General features: G+C 39.6%; 1 long non-coding RNA gene across 3 annotated transcripts in view; it reads right to left on the reverse strand.

The window, feature by feature from the left end:
• LOC103553506 (uncharacterized) overlaps window positions 1-23067 on the reverse strand; it is a 64638-nt gene that overhangs the window by 22545 nt on the left and 19026 nt on the right. For all 3 annotated transcript variants that reach the window (XR_011529207.1, XR_011529205.1, XR_011529206.1), the window contains exon 2: window positions 21991-22072. This is a non-coding gene — a long non-coding RNA (uncharacterized lncRNA). The remainder of the gene's footprint in view (window positions 1-21990; window positions 22073-23067) is intronic.

Here is a 23067-nt window from a genome sequence, read left to right on the forward strand (position 1 = left end):
GGAGTGTTTTCGCTAGTTGAACAATAAAAGAATGTTTGGGTTATCTATTGCCCATAACAAACCACGCCAAGCTGAGTGGTGTAAAATACAGCCATCATTTGATTATTAGCCCTCCTGGTTTAGAAGGCTGGCTGGGCTCCGTTAGGCGGTTTTCACTCAGGGCATCTCATGCAGCAGCAGTCAGATTACGGCAGGAGCTGGAATATTCTGAAAACCTGCTTCTCACATGTCTGGCGTGTACGCTGGGAAAACTCACACAGTTGGAGTTTGGAGCTTCTAGAAGCCCCTAGGCATGTTACTTTGTCTCTATGTGTCTGTCCACATGGTCTCTCCAGCATAGCAGCACCTGGCTAGCTGGACATCTCACAGAGTGGCTCCAGGCTCCAAAGGCTCCTGTCCTAAGTGAGAGGAGAGCCAGGTGGAAGTTGTACTGCCATTTATTGCCCAGCCTCAGAAGTCATATGGCGGGCGGCACTTCCGCCATGCTCTTGTAGTCAAGACAAGCACGCAGACCCTCCCGGCCCAGGTTCCAGGGGAGGGGACAGAGACTCCGGCTCCTGATAAAGATGTGGCAAGGTTCTAGAGGAGCACATGGAACTGGAAATATTATTGCAGACAGTTTTGGAAAATATAATCTACCACACACAGTAACCCTAATTTTTAGTTATTAGAGGATTGAGGATACTTTATGACATCTCAACCATGTGCCTATTTCCAGGAGCACTGTACGCTAAATACATGGTTCCCTTCCTCAGCTCCTCTCACAGCCCTGTGGGGGGCAGTAGAGGGTATAGGGATTGCAAATGAATAGATGAGGACATTACGATGAGTTAAAAATTGATAAACATCACAAAGTATGGAAATACTTTGGGATCTCTCACTCTGACCTTAATAGTCAAATGCTTTTCAAAATGAAATTGGTGATTAAAAGACAAGAATACACTATAAACATTTCTTTTAAACAACTACTTGAGTTGGAAGCCACATTTCAGATTTGTGTCAGGAAGTGACTACCCTTATGTTTCCACACGGTTAAGCCCTTCTTGGCAAATTTTACTGGCAACTCATTACAAGATAAGCCATAGAAGTTAGATGATAACTGTATAGATAGTAACAGATTTACCCCTCAGGAGGTACATGTTTATATTTCAAGGAGGGGATGAGACCCAAAGACTTGGAGACATTCTGGAGGTTGTAAACTCAGATGATTGTCTTCTCTTTCCCCTGGTGACATTTATTTATATTTCAAAGGATGGCAACTCAGGATCCTTCTTCTCTTCCCAAGGGAACTTTGTTTTCATTAGGGAAAGTAAATTTATGCCTCACACTCAGGAAGGGAAATTTTATACAAGCTCCCAGATTCATATTTTGGGGGAGGTTTCTCGCTACAGTACAGAACCTGGTATGTGTGGGATGACATCCTGCTCTCATCACATCTCTCCAAGGGAAGAATTGAGGCAAAGGAGAAACAATAAGATTATTACTGTGAATAATAATAAGCCAGCCCTGGTGATCTAGTGGTTAAAACTCAGCACTCTCACTGCGATGGGTCCATGACTATGAATCCCAAAGTCCTCTTGACTGGTCCTGCCATGGGGAGAGAAGCCTTAATTCTCATAGACGATAGGTACAGACTCAGTAGGGATCATGGATACCTCTTTCATGTTGATATACTACAAGATCAAAAGTTTGAAAGAGACATAAATTTTGTATTTGTCTCTTCCACAGTGCCTTTTTAAGAAGTACCGGTTAAATTGAATTCCATTAATCCATAAAAATCCAATTTAAAGGCAGTGAAACTCTCTCCTGCTTAACTCAGTCTGCATCTTATCATTTACAGGAACTATTTGTACGAGAGACCACAGTTTAGAAATACAGCATTTTACCCTATTGATGTCAATAAGCAAAAGCACATCATTTTCACCCTCCTGTCCCTTTTTCAGGCATGGCAGCAATCACAAAGATTTAAAATCTTTGCATGTGGCCGCTAAATTTTCTCTAATCTTTAAAACTAAGACACTGAGCTTTTGTCAGTCCTACTCTTACTAGTGTCAACAAAGATTTCTGGAATACAAGAATTTAGTTAGGTAAACTTTATTGCTCAGACAGTTTGCAAACTGGGGAAATGTGGCCTTCAGCAGCAAACCAAAAGTATGCTCTGGGAGAACAAAGAAAGGGGCCTATCTTTTAAAGAAAAAGTTCCCACCCAGGTTCCCACTCAGGTTCACTTATGCAAATGAGGGATAGAAGCCTGCTTAGTCCTGATTGGTTGGATCAGGTCATCCTTTAATTGCTTAGGTTCAGGTAGCTATTAGGGGCTTTTGTAAAATCAGGATCTTTGGCAGAGTCAAAGCTTAAGAGTACATTCTGTGGTTTGGTTTTTCCAAGAACAGAATATGTGACTGCATCCTGGTCCTGTCATGGCCATTTGACTCAATTTTGGTTTTAGGTCCTTATTAGCCACAGAGTCCATCAGGTTCTCAGGTGTCCAGCCAGGTACTTGTTATAGGTCAATTAAGTCTCAGAGTGGAAGTTCATGGAGGTTCCAGTGATAGCCCTGTTGAGGGCCCAAAGATGTTGAGTCATCATGATTTGGATTGAAGTCTTACAGAGGCATTTGTGGAAGCAAGCCAGAATTATTTTAAAGAGCAATCAGATGCTTAGGTCTAAAGCCAACTATAATGTGAAGACCTGGAGATCCAATCATAAAAGTGACCCCAGACCAGAGGCTAACCAAATAAAAAGATCTGGGAAGTTAAAGTCAAACTAGTGCAGGGGTGGAATCTGAGTGGCCTTGCTAGGCTCCTTCCAGTCTACCACACATCATTTACATTATACTCTAGGTATCTACAGTATTCACTTTTTCCTGAAACAGGCCTTCTATCTTAAATTCTTTTAGACAGTTAGCAGGAAGGTCAAAGTTTCTTTCTGAGTCTTTTGTTATTAAAAATAATCAAGCCAAAGAGATACATTTTGGGGTGGCAAATTCTGATCCCCCACATTCATGCAGTTTGAAATGTCTCTGGTGATGTCATCAGGTGTTCAGGTAAAATTTTTGAGTGCCTTATACAGCAACAAGCATGAAGATTGTCTAAACATGGGCTATTGTGGTGATCTCTCTTAAGCTTATATCAAGTTGTTAAGCTTCAGTTTGCAGGGCTTCAGGAAAAAGAGTGGTTTCAGTTCTCAATGATTCCAAATAAAAAGGATGGAAAAAAATTGAAAATGTTAGTTTGGAGATTTGTAGCAGATATTTGAGGGAACCAGAAGAATTCAAGATCCAGTCCAGTTTACAGGTGGAATACGAAATTTTGAAGACAATTAACAGAATTAGAATCTAATATCTACAAATGTGTACTATAGTTTCTACTGAAACATAATTTTTCTCTCTAAAATCACCCTCATTTTTATCAAAGATAGCCAAATTAGCACTAATTTGTTTGCAAAATAAGTCTAGTTTCAATAAACTTGGCCCAATTCTTTGTGTAAGTTAGCTAGAATAGCAATTGATCATATAGGCCCTTTTAAATCTGCTTTGCTGGAACTTTTAATATGGAATCTCAGATTAACTTTAAAGGACTCTTGAGGCCAGGAAAGCCAAACCAAGGACTTGTCATCAGACTCCATCTGCAACGCCTATATGAGTGAATTCCTCTCGTCTTGAGGTTCCCCAAAACATCTTGAGGTTCTTGCACCTACCAGGAAGTGACCTTCTTTACTCTTCTGGTAGGGTTGCTGAGACCCTTTAAGCAAGTTGCCAAGCCAATGTTTCCAAGTGGCTTTGTTGTTCTATAAAGTCAACTTTTGTTCCTTAAAGCTGTCTGGTCATATCTGAGTCTATGTATGTTTCTCTCAAATATAAAATTCCAGTCAAAGCTTTGGTAATATAACCAGTATTTCCAATTGTGTTCTGTTCTAGGGAGAACAGATTCTTATTGAACTTATGAAAATAACCATATTGCCATGAAAATAAGAATACACACTCATCAAGAGTTTCCAAATTCTGAAGGCATCAGGTAGGGATAAAAAGATAAATATTTCAGTTCTGCTTACAAAGGTACAATTACCAAAATGCTATAAGTCACAGTTAGCATAAGAGAAAAGAGAAAAAGGTTTCCTTAAGTCTGGAAAAACAAAACATTAAAAAAATCAGCAATATTTCAAACAAAAGTAGTAAAAATTATAATCATCCTCATAAGTTCATTCAGTCCCATGTAAACAACTCTTGATCTTAATCTTTGTTAGCAGTTTCATGAAGTCATCAGTTTCTCCGTTAGAGTTCTGTAACTTCTCACCTAGTTCAGTTTTATGATCTGAAAGTTTATCAGAAACTTGTATTCTAGAATAAAGTCAAAGTCCTGTCCATGAATCTCTCTGAAGATGGAATATATTTGCAAAAGCATCAGAGTAAAGCAATAACTGTCCCTAATTGACAAAAGACTTAAAGTTGGCAATTAACAAAGAAATTTGGTTATTTCTGTGACATACAACATTTTAAGATAATAACTAGAATTAAGAATGATAACCAGGACAGATCAGAAGATCACAATTTTAGGAATGTTACATAATTTTTTAAACACTTATTAATAACATTCACCCATGCAACATAAACAAGACTTATCATCATTTATTTGACAATGATTCCCATGCAATTCAACAGACCAAACAAACCTAATTAGTTTAATATCTCCCACTTTATGACAAATGGAAGAGGAAAAACTCTTTGAGAACCCCCAAGGGCTGCTGGAAACCCTCAAAGTTACTTTCAGGTCAAATTAAGTAGTATATTTAAAATTTGAATTTGGGGAAAGGATCATAGGGCACTGTGATACAATGCTTAGGTATCCATTTAACCAAAGTGACAACAGAAGATGTTAAAGGCAAACATAGAGAGTTAAATGGTTAAAAAAAAAAAAAAGAAAAGAAAAACTGTAGTTCTTTTAATAGAGAGACCTCAGCTTTTTGAACATAGGAAATCATTTTGACAAAACAGAATTTCTGACTTTTAGGTAGACTTACTCAAAAACAAAGAAAAACATTTTATAATCTCTCCATCAAGAGCACACTAAAAATTCAAGAAAATTATCCTTTTAAGAAAGAGAGAAAATTAAACTCTAATTTTGTACCAGCTTACTTTTGATATTAAAACTCATTTACCTAATTAAATTCACTTCAATCTTAGCTAACTTGACCACGTGCAAAACTCTTTTCTCAGAGTTCCTCTTCCACAAACCTTCTATACCTTTTTTTCACTTAGAATTTGTCTCATGCTTTCCCCTCTTCTTAGCCTCTCTTTAAGAGAAAAATTACTTTTTTTTTCTGGAATGAGTTTTACTTTAGGACAAATTTATTTTCTTAACAAAGCAAACAAAAATATCTCCATTGCTTATATCTCCTTTACTGAAAACATATACCTTACTTTCCTTGTATACAGAGATATTTCCCTTATTAATTTTTAGCAGCTTCAATGATATATATTAATTAGAATTCTTGACACTTATAAAACTTAATTTTTAGTGAAAACTAAGAAGTAATTATGAACTGTTGTTCACGTTAGCATTTGGTGGCTTGGCAAATTTACAAGTACTTTTTATAATTTCTAGAAACATATGTTACTACATAGTATGATCTTTCAAAAATGCACAAGACAGGTTTATTAATAGACCCAAACATTTGTAGTTTATTTGTAATAAGAAGACAAAAGTAGGTAAACTTATACTTGTTCAGCAATTAATAATTCAGTATATTATCCTATTTGAAAATGATCTAAATATTCCATGAATTTTCAGTCATTCAATTTAATCCAGCAAAACTTCAAAGTTTCAAGGTACCAAAGAGATTTTGGAAGTTGTTTTAAATACACGTGTCATAAAATATAATTATTTCTGAAAGTTTATCTATACTCTTACCTCATTTAGAACTATCTAAATCATTTGTTCCCAACAATTATGTTTAGATTACCCATGAAAATTTCATGAGACATTACACAAAATTAGCTATCATTCTAAGTTATTATTTTTGCCAAAAAATTTGTAACAGAGATAACATGAGCTTATTTGACTAGTAAACCCAGGCTGCATGTCTGCATCATTTCCAATGTTGATAACTTTGAAGATATGTCTATTTTAATCAAACCAACAAACTTAAATAAGCTTTTATTTACCAAAGATTATTTTATATGTTAACTTGAAAAACATTTGGGTTAGTTTCCATTACATTTTGAAGCACTTTATATAACCTCTTACTTTAAGCCAGCTAAATAGAGCTCTTAATTTTGGTCATGCCTTTTGAAGGTAGAAAAATATCTCACATTTACAACACATACATAGAGACGTACATGAACACGCAGGCAGACACAGAAACCTATTTATAGCTTCCATTAAATTTTCACTATGTATCAGGTACAATACAAATCTCAATAGTCTATAAAAGAATAGCTGAATCCAAATTTTGTTTTAACAGTGGGAAAGAGTTAAGTTCACCTGCTAAATCTTTTTACTGATATTTTTGAGGAGGGCATTTAAGATTTTGCTGCCGTTGTTGAATTTCTAAATATTTCCTCTCCCTTTTTGTAAGAAAAAGATAGTTGCCTTAAATTTCTCAGATACTTGGGTTGTAGTCTGAATAATATCTAAAGGCTGATCCACTCATCCAACTACATTTTCTTCTTTGTATAAGGGGAGTTTTAACTAAGAGGTAAATCAAAAGATTTTTATGTTCTAAAACTTCAGGACAATGTGCCACAACTCTAAAAGGTCTGTACAAAGTGTTTAACAAAGGTGCTTTTTCTGAGTGTACAATTCAACCCTAGACCAATTCACCCTGGGGGAGGGAGGGGTCCATTATCTTTTCTATTATCCCCCCCTCACATATCAGCTTCTAGTTTCATCTCACACTGGCAAGCCTATTGACCCCACCTTAGCATGTTTAATTAACATTGCCTGGAGGGATGGATTTATATGCTCTGTTTTACAATATCAGGCAGGTGACAGTTTCCCCAGTGAACACAATGTCTATCCCCACACTGCAATCTACAATACTAGCAGGAAAAAGAGATACAATCATTTCACATAAAGCCCATTTAAATATACCAATTCTCCTATAAAATTTTATCAATTTCATCAACTCTTACACCAGTAGTCATAGGTTTCATTAGGACTTCATCAACAAGTCTCAGTCTCATAATATTGGGTAGGGGAAGTGTTCCTGACCAGACATAACATTTATTTCCAAAAAACCACTCAAAGTTGACATAACCTGTTCACATAATGCTAGCTCAAACATCTTAATCTTAACCTCTATAATCTTATCAACCCTTACTCTTTTATGTTTTCTCAGTCTAATTGTAGCCTGAGTCAGAGTCCCACCAATGGGTTTTGGTATCACAGATCGTGGGGTTCCTGCATCAAGGAGTCTCAGAAATTTTTCTTTTTCATCTCCCAGTTATTTTACCCACTCCTGTGCAAAAGGCTTTGAGTTCCCAGCAAGAGGTCAAGTCAAGGGACTTTGGCCCATTTGTCAATCTTTCACTTGATTAAGCAGCCTAACTGTTGCTCCAAGGAACTGTTGGTCAGGTTTCTCATTGTGATTTCTGCCTTCCAGCTTTTTAAATTTCCTCCAACTGGGGTAAATAGAGTGGACTTGTTTGGAGCCCTTTAATGTTGAGAGGGCCCGTAGGGGGTCCCTTTGGCCTGCCTGACCTTAGGCAATACTGTATTAAACCTTTTTGTAACTCCATCAATGTCTAAAGGTTCCCATCCTGCTGGGATGAGTCTTGTAACTCTTCCCTTTCTGATTCCTCTTTGTTCCCTCTCTTTAATATTTACTTTATTTACCTAATTTCCTAGAAACCCTTTTTTAAAAATCCACCTTGTTGAGAAGAGTTCCTTGATTCTCCCCTCAGCTTCTTTTTATTCTTTTGTTAATTAAGTTAATGCTTTCATTAGCATCTGTAAGGCCATAAGAAGAAGCTGAGACATCAGATTTGATTAAGTTCTTAAGCTTGTCGTTATCTCTCTGTATTTTCTTTTAATTTGGTCTTTCCATAGGTACCAATAAAACAGCTGTTTATGATGAGAGCCCTCTAAAATTTGTTTTTCAATTTAGAAGTTTTTCCAATTTAAGGGATCCATCATCTGGCCATTGACGAGTAGGATCTTAATAGCAACTCAAACCAATAATCCTTTTATGGCTTAACGAGGAATATAAGAGGTATCCCCAAAAGAGAGAGCAAAAAAAGCAGCCCTCACAAGGTCCAGAAAGTTTACTCCAAAAAATAACCTAAGAAAGCGAAGGAATTCATTGCACGGGCAGTAAAGATGGTATAGGAAGAACAGTCTCTCCAGTCTCCCATGGAAATGTGGGAGGCCTACAGTCACCAACACGCTAATCTATGGCATGGGGCAAGTGCTAATGGAATGAGATTTTTCTAGTACTAACAAGCAATGATGGTTGAGACGACAAAGACCCCACATGAAGTGGGACCCTTTACGACAAACTCCCCTGAGAGCTGATACAGCCAGACAAACAGAATGTGTCTCACAATCCCAATCTGTTCAACTGGCCACCAAGATGCATGCTGGTATGTACATCATCCAGATAGTGGAGACCAGAGAGGTCACAAAGCCAAACTCTCAAGACACAGAATAAGACAAAAGAAAAAAATCTCATCATATGTGCACGTTAACAACTTTAGCTAAGTCTTGGGTCTCCTGGAGCCAAACTAATATCTAAGAGGGATGTGCCATGGGTTGGGAATTATGTGTTGTTTTACAGAGTACGTCATTGAAGGAAATTTCCTTGAGGTTGGTAGGCGACCTGTGTGTGTCATCTACTCCATTCTGTGACCAACTAATCCTATCAAGGGAGTCTTCTTGAGGTGGTGAGCACCCTAATGGCTCTTAAATGCTCAACCTGTGCCCACAAATTTTGCAGCATTTTGGCTTCCAAGGTGTCCCTTAGCAATAGATTTTACCTCATGTGCATATTAACCCACAGCAAAGTTTACTGAAGGTCAGCCCTCGCAACAGACTTATAGGGTCTATGCCTGTTTCCAGTCCTACAGTTTTTCCTTTTTATGACAAACAACACAAAAGACAGACAAGGAAGAATAGTGACCCTCTTTGGGAGAAGGATCAATAAACCAAAAAGTGCTCAAACTAACTTTCCCAGAGTAGCTGAGTCCAAAATACTAGCTTCACAAATATTTTCTCTTACTAATCTAACTTTAGAAAAGGAAAAACCTTACCACTCTCACTTTCACTGGACCCTGCAGGCAGAGATACAGGAGACTGACAAGGTAAGAGCTCTTATCTCCTGCCGGCTCTTGCCAGAGGTCCAGGATCTCTCAGCTGCAGTAGTCTCAGAGTGAGCAGCATGCAGCCAGTTAAGTTTCCTCTCATCTTCATCGTCAACTGTAGGGGAGGAGGAACTATTCCTCTACCCTCTAGGTTCTTCTGGCTGGCTTAAGAAATAAATTGACATGAGACAGATTAACAGGAGAAAGTCAAACAAATTTAATCACATGTATACGTGGGAGAAACCCAGGAAAACTGAGTAACTTGCCAAAATGGCTGAAGCCACCACCTTAAATACCATCTTCAGCTAAATACAAAGGAGGATGTTGCAGGTAGTGCTTTTGGAATTTAAAAGGGAAGAAGGCAATTCACATGGAGGTGGAAAAGCAAATGTTTGCTAAACAAATGTTTGCCATGCCTTGCAAAGACAATGAGACATGGAGAGGATTTGATCAAATGGGCCTGTTTCAGGACTGGGACCCCAGTCAGATTAAAATGGTCTAAGGGGTTCTCCCACTCAGCAGCTTTCATACATCCTTGGGCCGGGACATTTCCAACCAGCATGTGAGCCAATTGGTAAAGGTCAGAGAAGCCAGGTTGGTAAGCACTAACCATAAGGCTAAAGTGGTGTTGGAATTCAAGGGAATCAACCTTAGGATTGGGAAAATCTTTAACTAAGGCTAACAATTCAGATTTTGTCCACGGAGAATGAATGACCTGTCAGACCCCATTTCCTGCAGTGTAAGTTTGAACATTGAAAGTGGCTATTATGGAGGGAGGTGAATTGGGTTCAGAAAAGGAGGATGGGGCAGGGATTTGGGGGGGATTTGAAGCAGGGGAGTTCAGGGACAGAGGGGTAGGGGTGGGCAGCGAGAGTGGAATGCGAGGACGGGGGAAGCGGTTTGAGTGGCAGGAGGAGTGGCAGATCTGGTTTCATTTTCGCTAGCATGGCCACTGGCACAGTTGTCATTTTCTAATTTGGCAAGTCTCTCATTTAATTTGGAATTATTTTCTTTTAAAAAGGCAATAAAGGATTCCTGATTTTGTTTAGAAGCCTCAAAATACCAGTTAAAACAGATTTCCCATTGGTCCTGGGAAGTTCAATATGTCCTTGTTTCTAATTGTGCATAGAGAGAAACTAATTCCGGGATTCCAAAAGAACCCCCCAATTGGCCTGTACAATTTGAGATCATCCCTGATGATCTTAGTCCAGAGAACAAGATATTTATGAGACCCAGGGCCATGATTGTTAAACATAAACCCAGCCCGGGTACCAGAGAGTGGCTGATCAGCAGAGGCTGTCTTTAACATGGGTTTCCTATGTTCAGCTCCAGCAAATTTTATCTTTCTGAAAGGAAACTTCCCGTTGAAAAACCTTACTTGCCATGACCAGAAATAGGAAAGGGGGGATGGGCGCCAGACAACTGGATCGGATCCCTTCTTTCCCCTCCCTGAACCTGGATCAAGGGACCCCTCAGGCGAAAAGCTTTCTGAGACCTCTCCCTGAAAATGTGGGAGGTCTTGGACCTGAAAGGCCATACCCAGCCATCTCTCAACACCTCCGAGAAGCAACTGAGCTCAAGGGGCTCCTGCAGGCACTGATGTGTTGGTCCCAGATGGTGCAGGGAAGGGTCCAGGGGTCACTTCAGATCCCACTTCTGATGACAAAGGATGTCAACAAAAATCTCTAGGATACAAGAATTTAATTAGGAAAGTTTTATTGCTCATACAGTTTGCAAACTAGGGAGACATGGCCTTCAGCAGCAAACCGAAAGTATGCTCCAGGAGAAGGAAGAAAGGGAGCTGTCTTTTAAAGAAAAGCTCCCACTCAGGTCGGTTTATGCAAATGAGGGGTACAAGCCTGCGTAGTCCTGATTGGTTGGTGCAGGTCACAGTTTTATTGCTTAGGTTCAAGTGGCTGTTAGGGGTTTTTGTACAATCGGGAATTTTGGCAGAGTCAAAGCTTAAGAGTACAGTCTGTTTTTCTCTAGAACAGGGTTTGTGACTGCATCCTGGTCCCTTCACAGCTACTTGGCTCAGTTTTGGTTTTAGGTCCCAGTTAGTTATACAGAGTCCATCTGGTTCTCATGGGTCTTCTTTATTTCATTTCATCTCACACTAGGTTTTCATACAGGGTTGTGGATCTGAGCTGCAGACACGTGGTGACTTGAAGAAGAGCTAAGCAGTTTCTCCTCAGGTCTAAGATGACTATTAATAGGTTAATAGCAGCAAGTGCTTCCTAAGTCCCAGTACACGGCCTGCAATGGAGGCTGTTCAGTTCGTTCCCTCCACACATCACAGATGAGACCCTATGAATAAGAGCAAATTCACTACACTGACGAGGCCTGTCTTCTGTTGATTCTCTGCTAAAATGTAAGCTGCCTTCCGGCAAATAATTATGAAGACTCCCAGGCACGGAAGCCTAAGTAGCAATTCTCAGAGAACAAAGCCGATTACTAAATAAATTGCCTGACTCTTAGCAGCACTTAGTTTTTCCCTCTTAACTCAATCCTTCTCACCTACTGAGATCCAAGGCAGCTCAGACCTTGTGGCTGCCTAGATGAAAGAAACAGAGTCCATCGCAGAGGCAGACGGCGCTGGTGAACTCATGTAGCAAATGGGAATGGCACTTTAATTGGTCTCCATTGTTGAACTTGACAATTACTTTTGATTAGGATATGTTTACAGCTAGAAGAGAGTCTAAGTCATCCCACAAAGGAAGATATACATTATTCACGTGTGTCTGAAAAATTAAATATACCCTCAGAATTATTCACAAGCTGATATTCCAGGAAAGCTAGTTGTTCCCTGAATGGTAATCAGCAGTAACAATATAAAGACAGGAAAGGAAACATCCACAGGATAGCTCTATTTCAGTGACTTGGGACTATTCTCACAGGTAAAATTTGTATACATTCTCATTTAGCCGTAGTTTAAGTCACTCATTAACAAATATAAGAAGAAAATTAAAAAGGAAAGAACAGAAGACTTTTGGTTTTCAAGCCAGCTAGAGAGACTGTGACCCCCTTAGGAGCCAAACTTAGGGAGGAAACACTAAGAAATGAGTTCCTTTACTCATTTATTAATTTATTCAAAACACATTTGTGGAACTCTTGTCCACTGCTTCTGGGAGTGAGAATTAGTACAACCACTTTGGAAAACTGCTTGGTGATTTCTACAGAAGGAGAAAATATGCAAAACCTCTGTCCATCAATTTTTCTCCTGGAAACGCAAATATCTGTGCACCAAAACACATGTACAATAATGTTCATAGCAGTACTATTCAGAATAGCCCCAAACTGGAGACTTAAATGCCCAATACAGTCAAGCTAGGAGAATAAACTAACTATAGCTATACACACAAAAATTGTTGGAAGAATCTTCTATAGGGGAGAAAAAATACTTTTCCCTCTACCCATGTAGGATCTTGGCTGAGACCCCCTGTAATAAAAGATGGATGAACAGGAGAAAAATAAACAAAAGCATAATAACATGTATACCTCCCGTATACACAGGAGATACCCAGGAAAAGAGAGTAATTCCTCAAAATGGCCCGAAATGGCCCAAGCCACCATCTTAAACACCATATCCAGCTAAAGACAAAAGATGTTGGACTTAGGGGGAGGTAGTTACGGGAGGCTATCAGGCAAATCACAGTTAACAAGGGTCAGGCTGTCGTGCAGATTTAAGTCCGTGCCTTCTCCACTGAGAAGAGTTTCTAGAGATTGAATCATCCTCCACTTCCTGGTACAGAGAGGAAGACACCCTTACAAATGGATATTTCCCTTATAAACATAAATTTCCCACACAAAATGATAACTTCTATTAGATTTTCAGAACTTTTCCTGTGTCTACTCTTTCTTAAAAATAATCAGCTCAATATAATTCATATGCCAAAGAAGCGTATTTTGGGGTGGCATATTCTATTCTCCTTCACTTCACTTTCAATCGTAATGTTCTACAAAGGAAGCAAACATAAAAGAACACAACTGTATTATTCTATCTATGTAAAGTTCAAAAATAGGCAAAACTGGTGAGTGGAGTTAGAAGTCAGGAGAGTGGTCAGCTTTGGGGGAGTGGTAGCAGTTGGAGGAGGACACAAGGGGCACTTCTGGGGTTCTGGAAATGTCCTATTCTTTGATCTGGGTGCTGGTTACACAGGCGTGCTCACTGTCAGAAAATTAACTGAGCTGTAGCTGTATAATCCATGTAATTTCCTGCACTGTGTAATGCTTAACAAAAAAGCTTACATTAAAAAGATTTTGTTGTGTGCTATGTGTCAGGTAATGAGTAACAGAGAAGAATACTTTACCAAGACAGTTTTTGCCCTCTCGGATCTCACAGGCTTGAGAGCAGATAGTCAAGGAGAGGATTTTGAAAATACTGAATGACTGAGAGAGAGTGTGGGAGCCCCCTGGCAGGGGCCCTGGAGTAAGTGGGCGATAGGAGAGGAGAAAGGAGTCAGAAGCTTCCTGAGGGAGGCGGAGCCCATCTGATGCTGAAATGATGACTAGGAGCCAGCCCGTGAATGCAGAAGGTGGGGTAGCTATACAGAGGGAAGGGAAGCAGGTAAACCCCCAGGGCCCCACCAGACGCAAATACACAAAGCAGCCTACTGGGTCTCAAAATGGGGCAAAAAGTCCTCAGAGGGTCTCTGACTCATCACAGTTAATAGTGGAATGAAGCTCAGAAGTTTCTGCCTGAGAATTGAGACCACATACATCAACAAGACTTGCCTGCTTGTTCTATGACATTCTTTTGCTCAGGAACAGAAGACAGTCACTGGTCACACAATATGGTCTCCCTATAGTCTTGAGCACTTTGTTTCTAGACAATCTACTTTGAAAGGTGCAATGAGGTGAGAGGCACAAACAAGGAGATTTTTGTTTGCAATAGACACTAGAAAGAAGAACTGAAAACTTTCTATTTTCGAAGACGTAAAGGCGTGTTAATCTCTCAAAGGTTTAGTCAGTTTGAAAGATTGACATGATGAGCCTGAAGGGGGGATAAATAATTTTCCATCTACCCCTCTGAGTTCTCAGCTGAAACCCTCTGTAATAAAAGACAAGTTAACAAGAGGAAGAAAAAAAATGTTTATTAACACATATACCTCATGTATACATGGGAGACTCCCAGGAAAAATGAGTAACTCTCCAAGATGGCCCAAACCACCACCTTTAATACCATCTTCCGTGAAGACAAAAGAAAACGTTGGGTGGTAGAGGGGAGGCCAGTAACGAGAAGTTACCAGGAAAAGCGTGGTAAACAAGGACAGAGTTTGCTATGCACGTTGAGGTGTGTACCTTCTCCATCGAGAAAAGTTTCTTGTGAGAATAATCCTTCTCTTCCTGGAACAGAGAAAGAGACACCCTCAAAAACAGGGATTTTCTTATAAATGTAAATATCCTTTACAAAAGGGTAACTTCTTTACTTTCAGAGCTTCTCCTGTGTCTGCTTTTACTCAAAATCATCCTTTTGCCAAAAAGGCATATTTTGGGGTGGCATATTCTGCTACCCTTCAAGCCTATATGGGATGTGACATCATATTTATACTTTCCTCTCCTTTCTCTGCTGTCAAGGTAACTAGATTAGGCCCAAGATGGAGCCATTCATGCTAAGCCCCAAAACTGAGCTAAGTCTCTATGCTCGTCTCTCCCAGAAAAGGATGGCCTAGGTCAACCAATCAGCACTTGCCTGCTCAGCACAAGTTATCTGACCCAACTCCAAGACTTCTCTTTGCTCCATAAAGGGAAAGTAACCCTGCTTCAACCAATCCCAAAATACCCAGTGTAACTTCCTGGTTCCTGATCACTTTGGTCTACAAAAATCTCTCGCTTTGTAGAGCTCTTCAGAGCTTCTTTCTATCTGCTAGTTTAGATGCTGCCCAATTTGTGAATCACTGAATAAAAGCCTATTAGACCAGTAAGTTGTCCAAGAAGATGTTCTCTTAACATGACTAAGAGATTGCCTTTTTTCTTATGACTAACCATGCTGCCATGTCTACACAGAAATATGCACCTAAGGACTTGAGCTTTGTAGGATTTCTTTAAAACCAACCAGCTTAAGTCAGCTTAAAGGAAAAGGCATTCTTCATTATGGGCACCTCAGGCACTTAGAGAAAATTGCTGTTTCTTTTCCATTTAATTTATACTTGAATTAACCAGCCTCTTGTATGGGTAATTGTAGCTTGTTCTCCAGAGCCTCTACCTGTTGGTTCAGTTTCAGAAGACTGTTTGATGAGTGGCTTCTTGTGAAGGACCAGGAACCTCCTGTCTTGGAGGGGAAATTTCCCCTTCTACCCTTCTTGTGTTCTTATGGCTTGACTAACAATAAAATTGACATAAGATCAGATTAACAGGAGAAACATCCAATTTAATATGTAGGTATTGGACATCATCGAGAATTGATGTTCTCTGGGATGGGCAAATAAGGCTGCTTTTACATCTTTTTACACAAAGAAACAATAAATTTGTGAGGAATGACAGGACAAAGAAACTTAGGTTTGAGGTACATAATAAGGGAGGAATTTAAACAGAGTTTAGGCTTGAGGTAGTAAATTAGTAAAAGTAACAGGGTTTGTTTACACAGGCTTCTCAGCCTTGAATTCCCTGACTTTGGGGATAAGGATGTTTCTCTCAGCCTTCAGGCACAGGGAGGGCACCTTTATATGGGAGATTTATTTCCTGCTTTCAAGGAGACAAAGGATGATCAGAGTCTTCTTTTTGCACTGACTGTTTCTTAACTTTAATTCAAAACAATCAATATGCCACTATGGGATATTTTAGGGTGGTCTCCCCAGCCCCATCCCCACCCCCACCTACTGCACTTGTTAAGAGAGTTTAATCCGAAGTCCAGAAATTAAGGTTTTAACATTCTTATCTCAAAAAAAAAAGAAAATACTTAAAAACAAAATGCTCTTTTAAAACACTCAGGCTTTTAAAATACCAGGCTTCTGTACTCCAACATAATGTTTCCATATTGCATGTTGCAGAGTCATGGCCCTCAATTCCTTCTTTCAGTGACTAACTCAAGAAACTAAGATATTTGACAAGATCCTTTTATTCTTCCTCACATGGGGCTCCCCTAACTGTGAGACCTCGGGCCACCGAGGCAAATTAAGTCCCAGGGATTCATTACTTGGGTATCCCATAGTTCTCCAAAGTAGTTGTGCAGATTTAACTGCAATATATTCCTGTGTTGGAGCCCTATATTAAACGGAACAAACTACATCACCGAGAAAGAGACAGGATTTTCAAAATCCTATCTCTAAAGGAATGGTCATAAGCTGGAATTTTGGGATAAGGCAGAGGGAGGAGGGAGAGATGGAAAAAGCAAATCAGAGTCAGAAGCCAAAATTCAGCCCACTGGTGCTTAGGATGGGGCTCACCATAGGACAGGTGCAACAGAGACAACTCAAAAGAAATCCGGAAGTAAAGAGTTATGGCACTCAAGAAGAAAAGCATATCAGACCACAAACAGGAGAAGCCAGGGTAGACAGTATCCACTGAGCTCAGAGAAATCTGTTGGAAATACTACACCATCATTGTCATCCCTCCAGGCCCAAGCCTTGACCGGTGCTGAAGGGCTTTTCACGTTCATCGTGACACAGTCAAGGGCAGACAGAACAGCAAGCAGTGTCTGGGAGTCCTGACTCCCTGCCCAGGGCTTTGCCTAGGCCAGTGAGGTCTCAGGAGTAATAGGGTCCCACCAGCCCACCGAATATTTAAATTAAAAAACTGGTTAGATGCTAGTTTGAGCAATATTATAGACTGAGTAACCCCCAAATCCTCCATCTGCCAAACACTCAGTGATGCTAGATAAACATAAATAAAGGTTCCTATAAATTTTCATCTGAGAATACTAGAAAGTAAAGGAAATTCCTAGTGGCCAAAAACAAAGAGGAAACTAAAAAGCAGAGCAGTAAGAGCCCGAGTCCATGCTGTAGCAGCTGTGGAGATGGAGCGGTACCTCTTTCCACTGCCTAGGGGCTTGGGTAGGTAGGGGAGGAAAAGTAATTTGCCCTCTACCCTTCTGAGTTCTTAGCTGAGATCCCTGTAATAAAAGACAGATTAACAAGAGAGACAAGCAAAAGTTTATTACATATACCTCCTGTATATATGGGAGACACCCAGGGAAAAACGAGTAACTCCCAAAGGTGGCTTAGAATTCAAGCTTAAATACCATCTTAAAAGGGAAAAGGGAGGAGAGATATAGGTCTCTCGGGGGAGAGTAAACGATTTTTAGAAAAGATGAATGAGCCCTTAGAAGAATAGATGAGAGATTATGATGTTTGTGACAAAGTTTGTCTGGGTGTCGTGTTGACTTCTAGTCTCCCCTCCTGTAAGAAAAGCCAATCTTCCCTGGTTGATTGAACTCCTGAGTGGGGAGCTATGACCATTGAGTTCCTTTTCAAGGATCTGCTTCAGGCAGATAAAGGAGTTCAGAGAAAATCTCTCACTGAATTTGCTGTTTTTCAAGATCCTGCAGATAGTCCAGATAGGGACAGGAAATGAGATCTGGGGTCCGTATAGTAGATGGGAGTGGTTGGAACTGTGTCAACCCCTCATCCACATGAATCCAGGATCCTTGAAAGTCTACCTTGAAAGGGAATCTATAAAATGTCTGGAGTCAAGACTTTGGGTTGCTGCTCAGACATGTGAAGAGCTTGAAAATTGTTACTCCTATCCTGATAAGAAGATAAAGCTGGATAAACTGAAAATCAGTGACTTTTCTTGGACCCACATCATAGACCTGAGTTTGCAAAGTAAACCACCACCTTGAAATAGGGAGAGGGAGGTGCATTCATAGAGTCACAGCTGCGATCTGATTACCTGAAACAGAAGCTGTGGAGCCGTAAGCTGGTAGGGACACTTAAATGGTAACTTTGATGAACTGTTGGAGGCTGAGCGTGAGAAAACGTGAGGGTAAGAAACTCTTGGGAGACACAGTCTTGGGAAGGGTGGGCTGAGTTTCATGCTCTTTACCTCCAGGAACTCTACTAGATTCTAATGGTGAGGATCCAGGAGAGATCCCCTTTTTACTCTGGCCACAGGAGAGAAAGAATAATCGTGAAATACATCCAGAGACATCCTCTCTGGGGGAAAAGACTTTGCCAGAGCCTTAGCCCAGCAAGAGAAAGGGCATTCTCCAAGTCCAGCCCCCTTTGATCTTCCTGTTTCACATAAAGAGGGGAAAATGCAGGTGACAGAGGTCAAGGCTCAAAGGAAATAGATTGGAAATACTGCAGCTAGCAAGAGGATTACGAGATGGGGGAAAACTATACCACTGGAGAAATACTTCTGAAGCTGAAGGACACCAGACACAGGCTCACCACTAGACTGAGATTCAACTGGAAGATTATAGAAAGCTTTCTGTCCCTCATACCTTAGCACTCACCACAAGGCTCCAGTATAACAGCGGATGCTGCTAAAAGAGCTGTAACACATAGACTTTCTCTGAGGAAGAAGAATAAGAGACGCCCAAAGTCAAGAGAGGAGATGAAAACAAGAACACTGGAGGAATCTGGAGCCTCTGGCACCTATAGCTACAAAAAACATTCAACACAACGCAACACCCAGCCAGATTAGCACAAATCCTCATACGGGCCCATCTACCTGAATTTCTATCACCCAATACTACACAGCCAGCTTTCAACAAAAGAGGATAAGGCATGCCAAAAGGCAGGAAAACCCCAATCTGAAGAGACAAAGTAACCATCAGAACCAGACTGAGACATGACAATGACGTGGGAATTATAAAACAGGACAGTTAAATTAACTGTGACAAATGTCAAAGGCTCTAACGGAAAGAGTAGACAACATGCAAGAACGATCTTAAAACTAAGAATCAACAATAATAAAATTTCATACGATAATATTTTTTTAAGTATATTCACATAATTTATCCTCTTTACAAATCGAAAGAGAAAACCATATGATATGTCAGTAGATGCAAATAAAAGCACATCGTAAAATTCAGCATATTTTCATGAGAAAAACTCTTAGCAAAATGAGAAGAAAACTTTCTAAACCTGACAGAGGGTATCTGTGACAGGAACTCACAAAAAACCTATAGCAGACATAATTCTTAAAAGTAAAACATTAGAAGCATTTCCTTTATAGTCAGAAAGAAGCCAAGGGTTTCCATTCTCATGGCTTTTATTAAACATTATACTGGAAGTCCTAAACAAGGCAGGAAGATAAAAGAAAAGTACAAAATTTATAAAGGTCAGAAAAAAAAATACTGTCACTACTTACAAGTAGTATGATTGTCTCAAACAAAATCTAAAAGAATCTACACAAAATTTCTTAAAGCTAATAGGAAAATTTGGCAAGGCTGTTGGACACAAAATCAACGCCTAAAGCTGATTTTATTTTTATGAACCAGCAACAAACAAAACATGATTTAAGGACACCATTTACAGTAGTACAAAAACTCGAGGAAACTAGGAAAAAAATTAACACAAGATGTGCAAGATCTTTACCAAGATGTAAAAAGAAAGACTTAAATAAATGGAGACATGAATGAAATTCATTTTTCCTGAATTCATTCATTTTGAATGAAAGTCATATTGCAAACATCCACTAGTAAGGAGATGGACAAATAACATGTGGTTTATTAAAAAGTTGAATACTCTATAGCAGTTAAAATGATGAACTATTGCTACATGCATCAACGCGGCTAACCTCAAATAGGCAAAATTGAGTACAAAAAGCAAGTCACAGAACATACAGTATTATACAATTTATATACATTTTTAAAACATGGAAAATGGCATATTACTTATGAATACACATATGTAGCAAGAACATAAACATCAAATGTATAATAGTAGTTACTGTCAGAGTCTGGGATAGGACAGGACTTCTCAAACTTTGCACATTGCAATAATTACTTAGGAATCTCAAAAAATACTAGTGCCTGGCTGCCTCCCCGAGATATTCCAATTTAATTGAAATGAAATGAGACCTTGGCAATGGGAGCGTTAAATCTCTCCAGGTGATTCTAATGGGTAGCCAAGTTTGAGAACTGCTAGGGTAGAAGACAAGTTAAGGGCAGGTAGTTATACAGGTAACTTTAGCTCTGCCTGTGAATTTCTATTTCTTAAAATAAGTACTGGATCCAATGTGCCAAAATGTTAAGATCTGACAAGGCTAGGTGATAGGTATGTGGGTGTTTATGATATTAGTTTTTATATTTTTCTGCTTCCTTGAATATTTCCAAAAGGAGAAGAAAAGAAGGAAGGAAGGAAAGGAGGAAGGAAGGAAGGGAGGAAGGAAGGAAGGGAGGAATATAGGAAGGAAGGAGGGGAGGAATGGAAGGGAGGAAGAGGATTTTATTCCCTCTGATGGAGTCACCCATACAAATGCTATATCTATCTGTTCAGACCAGAAAATTGCTCCAGGTTTCCTTAGTCACCTGGGTGCCTGTTTACCAAATTTGTAGCTACTTAACTAGGGCACGAAAGGGGTAAGAAAAAGGCCCTGACCTTGTCAACTTGATGCTGGTCCTACAGTGATGGCAAACACCCAGCTCAGAGTACATGGTACATAGTAGTAGCTGAATCTTTACAGATGTTCTAACAGATAAGTAGACCAATGCCTGGGTTCCTGTTTTGATAGTAATCATTCAGTGTGAACCTACTGCATGCAAGGTACAATAATAGGTTCAATTTTGGCAAAAAAAATAACACATGTAAGGCAAAATACACTCTTAAAAAATAACTCTTGTTCTTGCCATCTCAAAACTAACATTTATATGTGGGCACTTACAGATTTACTAAAATAGATCATCTTAATTGAATCAAACACACCTCTTCTTGATAACAGATGCACATCAGGAGAATTAAATGGTGAAGTGAGACAGTTTGAGAGTGATAGCAACTATTATTTGCTGGGTGTCAAGGTGGGAATGTTGATTTACGTATGAATATGGGAAGAAAGAATAAAATAAGCTCCACAAACATTAATTCTCCTGGGCAAAACTCTGTTCTCTAACAAAAAAAATGAGACCTGACCTCTACTCATTTCTACTTAAAAAGAGATCAAGACAGTTGGACTAAAAAGTAGTTCTCAACCCTCGCTACAAGTTAAAATCCTCTGGGGAAATTTCTTAAAATGTCAAGGTCCCTGGATCAGAGTACATGGGGGTGGAATGCAGCGGCAGGGTTGAGAACGAGAGCACCTAAGTGAACAGGAAATTTAGAATTATCTAATTTGGTGATTTTCAAAATAATTATTTTTAAATTGTTGGAGCCTTTTTTTCAAACTCCATTAAAGCAAACATATTAAATATCTAAAATTCAAGCTGTGTTGACTTAATCGAGGTTGGGAGGCAGTGCTGGCGCTGGGCAGAGGGTGTGCAAATTCCAGCCTGCTCACACGTCCCATCCTCCTTTCTGTCCTCCAAGGCCTCCAGCGCTCCTGGCCTCCTTGGAGCCAAGTTTCAAAACTTCTCATGTGAGAGTTTCAAATAATTCATTGGATGGATTCGGAAGTGAAGACCCAGATGATGCTCATTACTGCCTAGGAACAGATTAATAGTCTTTTTACATATTTATAAAGAAAAAACTCACGACAACGAGTGCAGGCCTACGAAAGATTACAAAATATCTTATAAAGAGCTTCACAATGAGGGGTCACCGGTCCACATTGGTTTAAATACAAAGGCAGTGGAACAGACACGATGAACTCACATGATTCCATTTTCACCTCCAGTCTTCTACCAATCAGCTCCTCTTCTAACCAACTTTTTCCAGCAGAGGAGCACTAAGGCCACTGTTGAAAAAAAATTAAAAATGTATGTATAGCTTAAGCTATTAATTACTGTTGCTGTTTAATGATTCATTTATGATAATTAATGTATTAATTCTTTGTACTTGGGCCCTCAAGCGATTCCGTGCAGGGCGTAATTTTAAAAATTCAACGTATATAAATAGCAAGCAGTAACTGTCCGAGCAGTACCATTTAAGTGCTATTTCATGAATTACAATATTTCAATTCCATTAACTTAAAAGGATTAGCTTTCAAGGAATTCTTGTCTTCTGATCCTATTTCATGTTGATTACTCTTGCAATACCAATAACACCAGAGTTTGCACAGCATCTTTCTTTCACAGAACCTTTATTCATAGTGAAAGCAAGGGTGTGAAAAAAAGAGACAGGGAGTACTCCAGTTCAATTAACTTGAACAACTGTGTATGGAGTGCCTACTGCATGCTGGGCACTGAGAAAGATACAAAGATGTGGGAGTCAAGGTCAGTGGTCCAAAGCAGCTAATGGGCTTTACGATACAACAGCTCCTATTTATTGAGCACCTACGATGTACCAGATTCACATATATTATCTTTGATCTTCATGACCCTGGTGCGGGGTAGGAATTATAATCTCTATCTTTCACATGAGGAAAGATTAAGAAGACTTACCCATAGCCACTGAGCTAGTGTTTGGCAGAGCTAGAATTTGAACCCATGACTTACTGGAAAATTCTGCCTTTCCCCAGTAGAATACATTATCAGGAGACCCCAGGCAAAATTGTGAAGTAGGTAATGCTTGCCTTTGGTCTTTAGGCCACCCCCACTTTATGGGATTCCATTTCTCTGTTGGAGCTCTCCCCCTCCCCCACCTCGTCTCCAGTGTTTTCTTTGCTGTTCTCCGGATTGCAAGCACAGCATAGGAACAGCCCATTTAGACATGCCCTCTGCCTTAAGTCCCTTCTCTTGGACCTGCACTGTCCAATAAAACTTCCAGCAACAGTAGCAATGCTCTATATCT

Source organism: Equus przewalskii, chromosome 18 (genome assembly GCF_037783145.1).
Source record: "Equus przewalskii isolate Varuska chromosome 18, EquPr2, whole genome shotgun sequence".
In the NCBI taxonomy this organism is placed as follows: domain Eukaryota; kingdom Metazoa; phylum Chordata; class Mammalia; order Perissodactyla; family Equidae; genus Equus; species Equus przewalskii.